The sequence below is a fragment of the Pelodiscus sinensis genome, chromosome 2 (assembly GCF_049634645.1).
Source record: "Pelodiscus sinensis isolate JC-2024 chromosome 2, ASM4963464v1, whole genome shotgun sequence".
Classification (NCBI taxonomy): Eukaryota; Metazoa; Chordata; order Testudines; family Trionychidae; genus Pelodiscus; species Pelodiscus sinensis.
This window is the reverse complement of record NC_134712.1, coordinates 30863981-30876443: the sequence shown is the minus strand read 5'-3', so window position 1 is coordinate 30876443 and position 12463 is coordinate 30863981. Positions and strand designations below refer to the sequence as shown.

General features: G+C 40.7%; 1 long non-coding RNA gene across 1 annotated transcript in view; it reads left to right on the top strand.

Annotated features, from left to right (window-relative positions):
- The window catches only part of LOC142826965 (uncharacterized), a 40958-nt gene extending 30138 nt beyond the window's left edge, over positions 1-10820 (top strand). The window contains exons 3-4 of the long non-coding RNA XR_012901264.1: positions 353-388; positions 7634-10820. This is a non-coding gene — a long non-coding RNA (uncharacterized LOC142826965). The remainder of the gene's footprint in view (positions 1-352; positions 389-7633) is intronic.
- The last annotated feature ends 1643 nt before the right edge of the window (positions 10821-12463 follow it).

Sequence of the window (12463 nt, the reverse complement as noted above, 5' to 3'; positions counted from 1 at the left end):
AGGGTAGGGGAATGGACTTGATGACCTCTTGAGGTCCCTTCTAGTACTATGATTCTACTTTGGGCAAGGTGGCTTGCTGGGATGCAATTTAGTAAATTGCTTTGGAAAAATTTAGATATGTATTCAGCACATAATATCAAATGGAGTTCCTAAGACAGTTCATAGTTTGATATAGATATGTCCCACTCTGGCATCCTAAGATTGTAGAGCTATTTCCTCCATCTCTTTCTGTAGCTGAATGTTCCAAATTTCTTTAAATATGCCGATAAATATAAAATATAATCTGGTTAATGGTGTATTGAAACAAGACAAATGTTTAATTTTGTACAGCTTTTATCTGTTGTGTTTGCAGAACTGGATCGCTTAAAATGAAAAAATATTTTAAGAGGTAAGTTGTGATATAATGTCTGGCATGTGTTTATACAAGCATGTTTTTAGTAGACCTAAAAATATCTACCATGCCACTAGGCAACTTTCTTTTCTGTGCCATATTAGATTCATGTACTTATCACAAGTGTTCCCTTTAAGATTGTCCATCGATGAATGGAGTGAGTTTTCTCTTGTGCACTATTACTGAGTTCATGTGTGCTTGTTCAGATGTGCCACTATGGCACCCAAGTTATAAACCTCTCCCCTTTCCTCTATGCTGCCATATCTCCCACCTTCCCACCGCTCCATCTGCTCCCCTGGTAACTGCTGCTGCCTCTCACCCTCCACTGCTGTGCTGGCTCCTACTCTTCTCACTTCCCTCAGCCCTCCTAGGACCACCCCCATTCCCCATCCTCTCTGACCCCTGCACCTTCCTTTCCTCCTTGTGCCCATCCCCATCCCCTCTCCTAACACCTCCCTCTACCCATCTGCTCTGCTTCTCTAGTGCCTGTCTCTGCCCGCCCTTCTGCTTCACCCCCACAATCACCCTGGCATCTGCACCTTCCCTTACCCTCTGCACCCTCCTGGTCCCTCCCCTTTCCCTCACGGCCCCTGCCTCCCTGGCCGCCTTCTTCCCTGTTGCCCACCCTTTCACCATCCTCTGCCCCAGTTCTCCTCACACCTCTCTGTGCCCTCACACAACTTGTTTCATCCCCTCCCCAGCCCTCATACTCACCCCTCCTTTCAACCTCTCTTCTCATGGCAGCCACTCCTCTTGTCTCCTCTTCCTTCTTCTTGCCCCTTTTGCCCCTCCCCTCTCCCACCATCATCCTATCCCCTCTCCTCTCCCACCCCCACTGATACCTTCTCTTCACCCCATTCTCCTGTCCTCTCCACTCATTGTCTCCTCTCGCCCCCTGGCATTTTTCTGTCCTCCACCATTCCCCTTGGTGTCTTCCTCTTTCTTCTGCTGCCCTGGCCCCCTTCTCTCCCCTCAGTACAAGCCCATTCCTCACCTCACCCCCACCTTCACCATAGCTATTCTCTTGCCCCTTCTCTTCCTTCTGCCATCCTGATACCTGCAGCGGCTGGGCAGAACAGCATGGCAGGCAGCTGCCCTGTGTGCTGGGGATGGAGTCAGAGCTGAGGTGCTATTTTTAGTACCATGGCCCCAGTGCAGGAGCAGCTGCACCAGCTCCAATCCCAACATATGGGACAGCTGCTCACCATGTGGCACAGCCCGTGGGAGCAGCTGGGGCTGTGTGGTGACTAAGGCCAGGACAGCAGTACTAAATATAGCCCCATGATCACAGTCCTGGCCCCAGCAGCTGCGGCCCCAGCTCCTTCCAGGAGCTGGGCCACATGGCTGGCGGCTGCCCCGCGTGCCAAGATTGGAGCTGGGCCACGGTGCTACTTTTTGTATTGTGGCCCAGGCTCCAGCTTCGGCAGCCACCATGCAAGCCTCATGGTAGCTGCCCAGCTGCTCCTGGGGTGGAAATATGACCTGCCATGTGGCCCTGCCCCAGGAGCTCTGCTAAGGGGGTGGGCGGGACTGAAATTCTTGGTGCATACCCATACAGACGTGCACCTGATAGGGAACGGTGCTTATCACCACAAATGGCCACCTCTTCTCAAGCAAACACAATTTGAACTAACTTTCTGCCCTCTCCACCTGGCCAATTAATTAATTTGCTGTGCATCCTGAATGATTCTCTGAACACCCTATAAATGTGCAAAGTGTTCGCATGTATTCTGTTGCACTGCTTGATTCTAGCTTTAGAATCAGTGATGGTCTGTGGAGTGGTAAAGCTAGTCTGGTTAGTGATTAACCCATGAACTAATTCTAGTTGTCACTTATATTAGAGCAGATAAACTACCCCTGAATGCTTGAGTTTGAAGTGCCCCAGTTTAATAGTAAGTGATAACAGAATAGCAGAAGAAAGGAGACAAGAGTGATAGTAGTCACTTGAAATAACCTACCAGAAAATCATTAAAGGTACGTCTAGATTAAGTGTTTTTATTAAGGAGATATGCAAATTCAGCACTAATTTGCATATCTTCTTCCAATCGCTTTTTCAAAAGTGGGTTTTTTGAAAGTGAAAATAGTCTGGATGCAGTTTTTTTAGGGGAAAAAAACCTTTTTTGAAAAGAAAAAAGTTTTTTCTAAAAAAAAGGAGGTTTACGCAGTTTTTCGAAAAAGGGTTTTTTTTCCTGAAAAAAACATGTTCAGACTACTTTCAGTTTAGAAAAACCCGCTTTCAAAAACTTGATTGGAAGAAGACATGCAAATTAGCACCAATTTGCATATCTCCTTTAGGAAAAAAAACCATAGTCTAGAGAAAATTCTTTCACAAGCTGGTAAAAAAAGACTGTGCTTGAACCGAAAAAGAAAGTGATACGCTCCAAGTTTTCTCCATCCTTCCCTCTCTAACTCCCTTTTTGTTTTCAACTGGCTGTACAGAAAAGCATGGACTTAACCTACTCATTTCTACACCCCTGCCCTGAGATTATAGCACTGCCTGTGCTGACAGATTCAGAGGACACATTGGCTGGTAGCATATATTGACAGAACAATTCCATTGACTTTCATGGAGCTGTAACAACAGAGTTTAGCCTATAGCGATCAGTCAGCTCCATAAAATATTCTTTGGTCTGAGTAACATTCAAGCACTGACATGCTTAGCAACTATCGGAAAGATGAGCCCTTCACACTTTATGCAGTTTAATTCCTCTTCCCTTAGGGCTCATAGCACTGCAGAGACAATTACACAATACTATCATTGTATTTTATCTGGCTGCATTTCAATTAAAAAAAAACAAAGCAACTAATGAAAAGCCTAATGAAGTGATATTAAATGATAGCCCTTAGATCAAAGTTTTCAAACCTGTGTGGCTAAAGTTAGTCTTTAAAACACCTATTTAGGTAGCCAAATAAAATTGGCCTTACTTTCAAAGGGGTTGAGCACCACAGACTTCAATTTGGTTTATGGATGCTTAGTGCTTTTACCATAACTCGTTACCTGTCATGTGTTCTGCCATGGATACAGTGGCATAGCTGCATATACAATTGCAACACATACATAATCTGGCAATCTTGGATAGACACAGCACAGCTATACCATGTCATCTAGGATGAAGTAAATGGCATGCAGAATTGAAGGTTCCTGAATCCTGATAAATGTCCACTAATGTAAACTTGGTTTTCATACCCATGCACCTAATGCTGCAATGACTCTTTCAAAAGGCTGACTCAAACTTCCTTCAAAGCAGTTAATGTTACTCTCATTGTTTAATAAGCATTTCCATTGAGCAAATTATGTTTATCTGCCCCATGTCTTCCTGGCACTCTGCACCTTGTTGCTCAACTCTTCTAAGTCTGGGATTTAGGACTGTGTGACACTGATTAGTTCTATTACTAGGCTATTGAGCTGGCTCGTTATGAACACAGTTTTGAAAATGTGAATGCAACAAACCACATTTCCCACAGGGCTGAAATAATGTATAATCTTAATTTATTGCATTCAGTAACTAAACAAATACATTCTTTCTTGCATACTTGGAATTGCCATCCATCAAGTCTGTTAAGACTGCCTCTGTAGTACCACTCCAGAAAGATGGAGATAAATCTTTCAGTAATTAGGACACACACTGTTATTACTGCCTATATATTGCTGGCTGCAAAAATAAATCTCCACATTTCTTTTTTATAATTTCTTGTTTTTACCGTAGCAGCTAATGTAGTGTTCTTTGAGGAAAATCGGTATTACTGTCCTTTTTGTCCCAGGGTTAACTGCATCTCAGTTTCTTCATGATGTGCTCAAGGTCAGGGCTCATTTCTCCAGCTGTCATCTCTTTGTGGGCATTAACTTGCATTTCTCTTCCTCTGGATGGTTTCGAGGCTGAAATTCCCTGCAAGTCATTGTACTTACCGAAGCAGGTCTGACTTTAGTTAAGTGCCTGAAGTTTTGATCTCTCAAGGGCTATAGACAGTACTTACCAATTACCAACAATTTTCACAAAGCACAGTGCATTTATTTTGGGGGGGGGGGAGGGGGGGGGAAGCATTCCAGAAATAACGTAGTAAAACAAGAACCAGTCTTCTCATATGCCACACTTATCAGATGTTGCCCATCTTCCACATGGAAACCCTAGCTGGTTCAAAAGTCCTTCAAACTCTTCCAGGAGGGTTTGCTTTCTTTCTTGATTAGAATCTCACATCGGTTTGTTAATCAGTTGAGGAACCTTGTGTCAGTTTAGACTGACACTTTATACAGTTTGGGGCCTTTGTTCCCAGGCCTTCTGAAAGAGATAAAAACCAGCCAATATCCCCTTTCCCCAGAAGTGAATCATCAACAGCTAGGTGTCTGCATAACTGGTATTGGGCCTCTGAATTAATCATCATCACTACTCCCAATAATTTAACATTCCACCCAGTGACCCAAGAGCACAAAGATACATATAACTCTCATTGACACAAAAATCAATTAATTTCCTACACGCCCATAGCATTTGGTACACCTCTGTATAATAGTCCTCAATGTTTTCTATGTATTTAAGGTATCCTATCTCTTGGTTCTTTCCACTGGATCAGAAAGCAATTAACCTCTTTACCACAATATGGTTGTAAGGCATTGGGGTGGATGAGTCCAATGTATTCTTTCCTAAAAATAAATGAGAAGTTTCCATGTTTTGCACAGTTACCAGCAAATCTCCCTTCCTCCTTTTGCTATGACAGTATCTCACCTGTGATATGTAGCTGAGCTGTTATGGCATTAACCAATAGAGTGTGGGCAAGCATATTACCTAGTTCCTTTTTTCTAATTCGATAGAATGTGGAATAAGCTAGAGGGATAAGGGAAGAAAGCAGTGAATCTGAGGCTGTGTCTAGACTACACCTCTCTGTTGTCAGAGAGATGTGGATTAGGCACTTTGAAATTGCTAATGAAGCAGGGATTTAAATATCCCACACTTCATTAGCATTTTTTGACATGGAGCTTTTTTGGAAAAAAGGCAGTCTAGATGTGGATCTGTTGAAAATAAACCCTTTTTCGACAGATCCTGTATTCTTCAAAAAATGAGGTTTACAGGATCTGTCAAAAAAGGGTTTATTTTCGACAGATCCATGTGTTGTACCAATAAAAGCAAGCAGGATCTTATGAGGGGGATAAGGCAAAAAGCCACATTTATTGTAAAGATAATAATAAAAAAATAAAAGATAGAAGCAAACAACGTTGTTTAACTACTTAACCCTTATACATATAAACGTTCATTCATCCATTCATTCAGGTTCTGTGTATTTGTTATAGTTACCAGCCTGGAAGTTGCTTGTGACAGAATACTGGCCAGGTATTCTGTACACAGTGATGGTAGTGGGGAGCGAAGTCCTGATCAGATGCGCATCTGGAGCTCCTGGTAGGCTGGCAGCAGAACCTTGGACTCTGATTCCATAGTTTTTTTGTCCAGTTCTTATAGGAATTTCTTCCCATGCCAGTCTATGGAAATTGCTGCATCATGCTGATGTCTCCAGGGTGGCTGCCAGGTGCTCGTCAGTGATCTCATCGGGTGGACCTCCAATACTTGGTTTTCTCCACTTGACACCTTTTGGTTGCACTGGCACCTGACGCCTTCTTCAGCCCTTTGTTGCTGTATTCTCAGGCTGGCATCTCTCAGAACCATTCATTCATCGTCCAAGCACTCTCTCATACATTCATACAGTATTTTGTATAATAATAAAAGTTGTAGTTACAAAAGTTTCTGGGTGGTATTGCTTAAAACATTCTCTGAGTGCTAAGTAAAGTTACAATGTTTTAAAGAGAACAGGCGTCAATTATGTAACAATGCCCTTAGTCAATTACAGGGCTTGGCTCCCATAGCCGAGTTAGTGGCTTGACAATGCATTGTTACAATGTATCTCTGCAATGTCAATTTCAAGCAGCCCCCTTGTACAAGCTTGAGCATGCCCTGGGGCACAGAGGGGGGGCTGTTTCTGGCTACATAGGATTATATTCTTAACAGTTCTAAGTTACATGACCTAATACATTATATTCTAACGGGGCAATAATAATAATAAATCTAAGCATTTAACAATCTTAACAAATAATAATAAGAATTAATAATAAATCTAAACACTTTAAGTTGTGGGGAACAAATTATGGGGAGTCACTTCCATTTGGAGGAATCATTTTCAATACATTAATATGTTATCCCTACACATGTCTAGACTGCCATTTTTCGAAAAAGCTCCGTGTCGAAAAAGCAATGGCCATGTTTATGCTAATGAAGCATGGGATATTTAAATCCCTGCTTCATTAGCAATTTCAACGTGCCTAATCTACATCTCTCTGTCGACAGGAGGTGTAGTCTAGACACAGCCTGAGTAAGGTAAATTTGGAGCACTTCATGTAATGGACAGGATTTTGGATACATGGCATATTACTACTTCTCATTTTCAGAGGTTTGGAGCAGAGGACAGAGAAAGTTCTTTCGTATGATCCCACATGTCCCAGCTCATTATGATTTTCTAAGTATCCACTAGTCACTGAATGCTAATAGTACTGATCAGTTAACTCTGTAACTGGGATCAAATTATATTTTGAAAATTTGTTACAGTAGAGCCTCAGAGTTACAACTAACCAATCAACCACACACCTCATTTGGAACCAGAAATATACAATCAAGCAGCAGCAGAGACAGACCAAAAAAAACCAAAAACAAAAACCCAAGAACAAAACAAAACAAAAACAAACAAACAACCAACAATCGCACAAATACAGTATAGTACTGCATTAGACGTAAACTACTAAAAAAAGGAAAATAACATTTTGTTCACAATTACGAACATTTCAGAGGTGCCACCAACTTCCATTCACAAGCTGTTCATAATTCTGAAGTTCTACTGTATATAGAGTATCACAGATTTATAAATTCTAAGTCCAAAAGGGACCACTGAGAACTTTTAATCTGATTTTCTACACAACACAGTCCATAGACTTTCCACAATATAATTCGTAGCACAGGTCTTTTGGGAAAACATCCAATCTTGATTTTTAAAATTGCCAGTGATGGAGAATCCACCATGACTATTTGAAAATGGTTACAATGTTAAGTACCCTCACCATTAAAAAAGCATGGCTTATTTCCAATCTGAATTTTTCTAGCTTCAATTTCCTGCCATTGAATTGTTGTATAACTTTGCTAGTATGAAGAGCATTATCAAATACTTGTTTCCCACACTACCCTCAAAGCAGTTTCTCTATATTTGCAGATGTTTCTCATCTGAGAGTGAAAAGAAATGTTTCAGCACTAGAAACAGTGACAAACTCTACCCAGGCCTATTGGCTTAGAAGAACATTACACATATTGTCTGAGTCCAACTGAAACATAATGGTGTCTACATAGACCAAATCCTGCCCACTTTATTCGTACAGCTTTTTGCATTGAAATTTCTTGCAATGCTTTTTGTAGACACACAAATGGAATTTGTCTGTGACCTAAGAGTCAACAAGTTTCCCACTGGCTTGACCTTGTAAGGTATGATTCTTTCCAGCCTGCCCTCAGGATTTCTACTGACATCATTTGCAAACTTCCACATTTAGGAGTCATGGTCTACCACTGTTGCATTGACTAATATCATTATGGCATGAGTAGTCCCATGGAAAGAAATGGAGCTAATTGTGGAGTAAGCTAATTTGAGCAAAATTATCTTTTGGATCTAGTCATGGCTAAACAGTTCCTCTTTTCTGAACATTCTGTATTCCTGGAGGAGGAGCAATCAGAGGGTGAAGCATGATGTGTTTGAGAGCATATTCTGTGTAATTGAGCTATATTTAGTGTTACTGAATGGAAATAATCTTTTCTCCACTCTTATGTAAGATACACCTGCAACTGTAGAAAAACTGCTTTCAGGGTAGTGTGGGTGAATTGTTTTTTCATAAACTGTAGGGAAAAAAACAGAGCTATTTCCAATAAACCCTAAAAGTTTAATGTGATTTTTAAAAATGTGAGCTTTAGCCATGACTTCACTGGATATATTTGTGTGAGTAAGACATCAGGATTTGACCACCCATATGTGTAAAGCTCCTGTGATCTGGGGCTGCCCAACAGAGCAAAAGAGTAAATTCTTTCAAGGGAATATTCTTACCTAAGTGAGAGAAAGGAAATCTCTGTGGCGATATGGCAATATGTATATCACAAAATCATTCTTATTATGAAAGAATATGGTTTGTTGGCTAAATATCAAAGAAATCTGTGAAACACATTTACTATCTGTATTTATAGTTCTGCCTTTTAGTTGGCTTAACTCTGGCTTTCACTTGACTAAAACTCCCATCAACTTCAACAGAAATCTTACTCGGATAATCTTAACCCATTTCAGAAGAGGAATGGCTGTAGTTATTTTGGCCTGAATACAATCATTCTGCAGTTGCAGGTGTTTCTTATATGAGAGTGAAGAAAAGTGATTTCCTTACAGCCATACTGGATGGACTACACTTACATAGAATATAATTTCCCATTCAGCATGCTTAACCCTTTGATCACTCCTTCACATGGATTAGCCACAATATGTCAGGCAAAGAGACACTTGTGTTTGTTTTTAATGGGACACCGTGTAAGTGTTATAACTAGGACTTCTGATAGGAGAAGTTGCAAGTCTGTTGATTAAAGGTGAGAAGCCACAAACTTGTTCAGTCTTACTTTGTAAAAAGGATCTTTTGAGTGTCTAGAATGATAGAAAAAGGCTATATGTTCCTTCCCTTCCAAGACTTTACAGGGATATGGATCAAAGTTAAAGAGCTACTATTTGGGTATTTGGTTCTACTGTGTATGGTTCAGTGACAACAGAAGATGCTGGACAGTAGATATTTGGTTGTTTGAAATGTAACTTTTCTTACCAGCTTGTTTATTCATTTTACTGCATGGTTTTGTGTTGCTATTAATCTAATATGGTTTACATTTGAACACATTTTCTGTGTAAGAGATTGCATAACTTTTGATTGGTATGTATCTCCTGTATAGTCTGGACAAGAATCATGGTAGAAACTCAGTAAGAGGCCTAGATAAACCCTGTTTTATAGGTGACAATATGTCTTGTGTTGGCCAAAATGGCTCCCTTTTTAGAGCCCTCTCCTGTGCATCCTCACTTTTTTGGGCAAAACCAAGTATTCATCCTATTTCCTCTTGCCATCTGGGTCGGGGACAGGCTTGGGTTGTTGGCCCCAGTCTTGGGAGACAAGGTTAGGACGAGCAAGGGCAGGGGGGACTTAGTCTGTCAGTCTCAGTTTTGAGTAGCAGGGCTTAGTCAATCCCTGCACTACAGTGGGTGGCAAGGGCTTTGTGTGACCAATACAAAGTGTCCTGTTTTCCCTTTGGGACTTCCTCAATGGTACTGTATATAATCTGTTCAGATACTCCAGTGAGGAGTGTGCATAAATCCCTAGATAAATAGATGTTTGCAGTGGTGGTTTAGCATGCTGACCTGAAGGAGAGCTCTAGGTAGTTTGAATGCTTGTCACATTCACAGCAGAATTTGGTCCAATAAAAGATATTACCTCCGTCACCTTGTCTCTCTTAAATAAATAGATATCTGGTCTTCGGGATTGAAGGAGGTTCCCAGGGCAAGAGGCTTCTGGACAAGGATGCATGGGTGGTGGGTGAAGCTGCTCTTTGGGGGGCAAGCTCCTCAGCCTGTTGCCATGCCCATAGTCCATCCCTGCTCTGCCCAGGCCCCACCCATTGCTCCATTTCCTATGTGCTGTCTCCCTCTTCTCTCTGCTCACTAATTACAGCCAAGTCCCTGAAGCCAAATGTAGCAAATGATATTTGAAAAAAAAAAACCCCACGCTTCTAAAATTTCTTTCTAAGGAAAATGAGCTATGTTTTCCACTGCATGCTGGATTGTAAAGACTGAATATGTGGAAGGTAATTAAAAGCACCAAAGCTGTGAATAAATAATGTCAGTTACAGGTTTTTTCAATATACTTTGAATTTTTTCAGAGATTTATTTGCAAACACTATATAGTAAGGGCAATTCAGTTGTCCTGCCAAACACAATGTTAAATATTAATGAGTACATGATGCAGCCCTTCTTTGTTTTACATTTTCTTCAGCACTATTTCTAAGCCGATTTTAATGTTTTAAATATACTTTTAAACCTTCTTAAAGTAAGCTTCAGGGGGTTGTCGAGTTAGTTTGTACAGGATAAACTTAAACAACAACAAAAAAGGTCTGGTAGCACTTTATAGACTAACAAAACATGTAGATGGTATCATGAGCTTTTGTGGGCACAACCCACTTCTTCAGATTACTGGAAATATGAGTTTAGGATGTGCAGACCCAAAAACCATACTACATATGGTTAAAATTACTACGTATTTAAGATCACTTTATGTTAAATTAATCAGTCAGAGCTGTTTAATATGTTCATAACAAAGTTAATTGCTTTTAGGAAAAGGGAACACTAACTTGTGTGGTTTTCATAACAAGATATGTTTTATGCTAAAATATGTTTCTAAAGATTTTAAGCATATGAAAGGATTTTATATCTCAGTAAGGTGCTGATTTTGGTGGAGAGCTTTCTTAAATCTAGTTCATCAAATAGTTAGAAGAAAAAGAGAAACTAATTTTCCAGTGATCTGGAAGAAAAGGAATGTGGTCCCTTTAAGGCAGGGGTTGGAAATTTTTTCAAACCAAAGAGCCAAACAACATCAACATTCAGAACAAGTGGTCAACAAAGAGCTGTACAAGAATGCCTATTTGCATGACTTAAAATATGCAACATATTATTATTAATAGTTGACATAATGATTAATAATAGAATAAATGAAACTTACTCACAGACTTTATTTAATGGGACTTGTGCTACTGTATCTTTTCACACATTTCTTAGATGTTTACATCATAACTGGCCAAATCCAGCTTCATGCACGCATTCAGGCTGTCTTCTGTCAATCTTATGGCAGGGAGTTGGTGATGCGGGGGTACAGGAGTCTGGGTTAGGGTGCATGATGTTAGCAGAATTGTATGTATGCTTGTGTAATTTCATGTAATCTCGGGCTATACCATAATTGTTGGCGTGTTAATGAGCAGATTATATGTGTGTATTAGCCTTGTGTGTATTACATCATTAATTTGATATCAGTCGCATTGCTATGTACCAACAGAATTGTTTGCTGTTGAAATTTAAAACTGTATGAATATTCATTGGGTAGAACGTTCTCTCATAAATAGTAAAATATTATGTCAAGGAACCAATCAATTTAAAATAATGTAAAGTGGCATCCTCTGTAAACCAACCATTTTAAATCAGAACCCTCATGCATATGCATTTGCATTTGCATAGCCTATAAAAGCCTGTGCAACGCCTGTTTCAAGTGTTGCATTGGGGCATCAGGCTAAGCTTAGGGTTAGGCTAGGCTAGCATGAGAGGGTGAGAGAGGAATGTGCTTATGTTATGTGACGAATGATTGGGTCTTAGGGTAGATTAAGTAGGTTAAGTTAAGCGGAAGGCTTACACTTAACAACATAGGTATAGGTTTATAGGTAGATAGTTTAGTCAACGTCATTGTGTCTGTCCATCAGGCAGTGTTGGTCACAGCACATCGGCCGTCGTCATGTTTGTTCGGTGGGTGCGTCGCGTCCTTAGATAGGGTTTTATTTTAGAATAGGATAGGATAGGTAGTCAGAGTCTAGGTCGAATATCGTCAGTTCTAGCTGCCTCCGAAGTGTAGGAAGAAGGACGGTGATCCAGCAGAAGGCGGACCCATCGAACCTGATTCCGGACCTTTGAGGGACTCCTGGCTGCTCCTCTCCAAAGGCCCAGAAGGACCCAAGGATCGAGGTTGCCAGCGTTGGCATTGTCACCCGGCGAGGGACTCCTGGCTGTTCCTCTCCCGAGGCCTGGAAGAGCCAACGGATCGAGGTCGCCAGCATCACATAGATCACCTGTGCCGTAGACTCTGGTAGATTACTTTTTTTGTGGTAATTAACACCTTTGCTTGTTTGAGATAATATAGTCTAGTGTATGAAATCAATTCAAAGTGTTACATTTTATTTTCACATGCCACTGACCAGGGGTAAAAGTAAACCGGTGATTAGA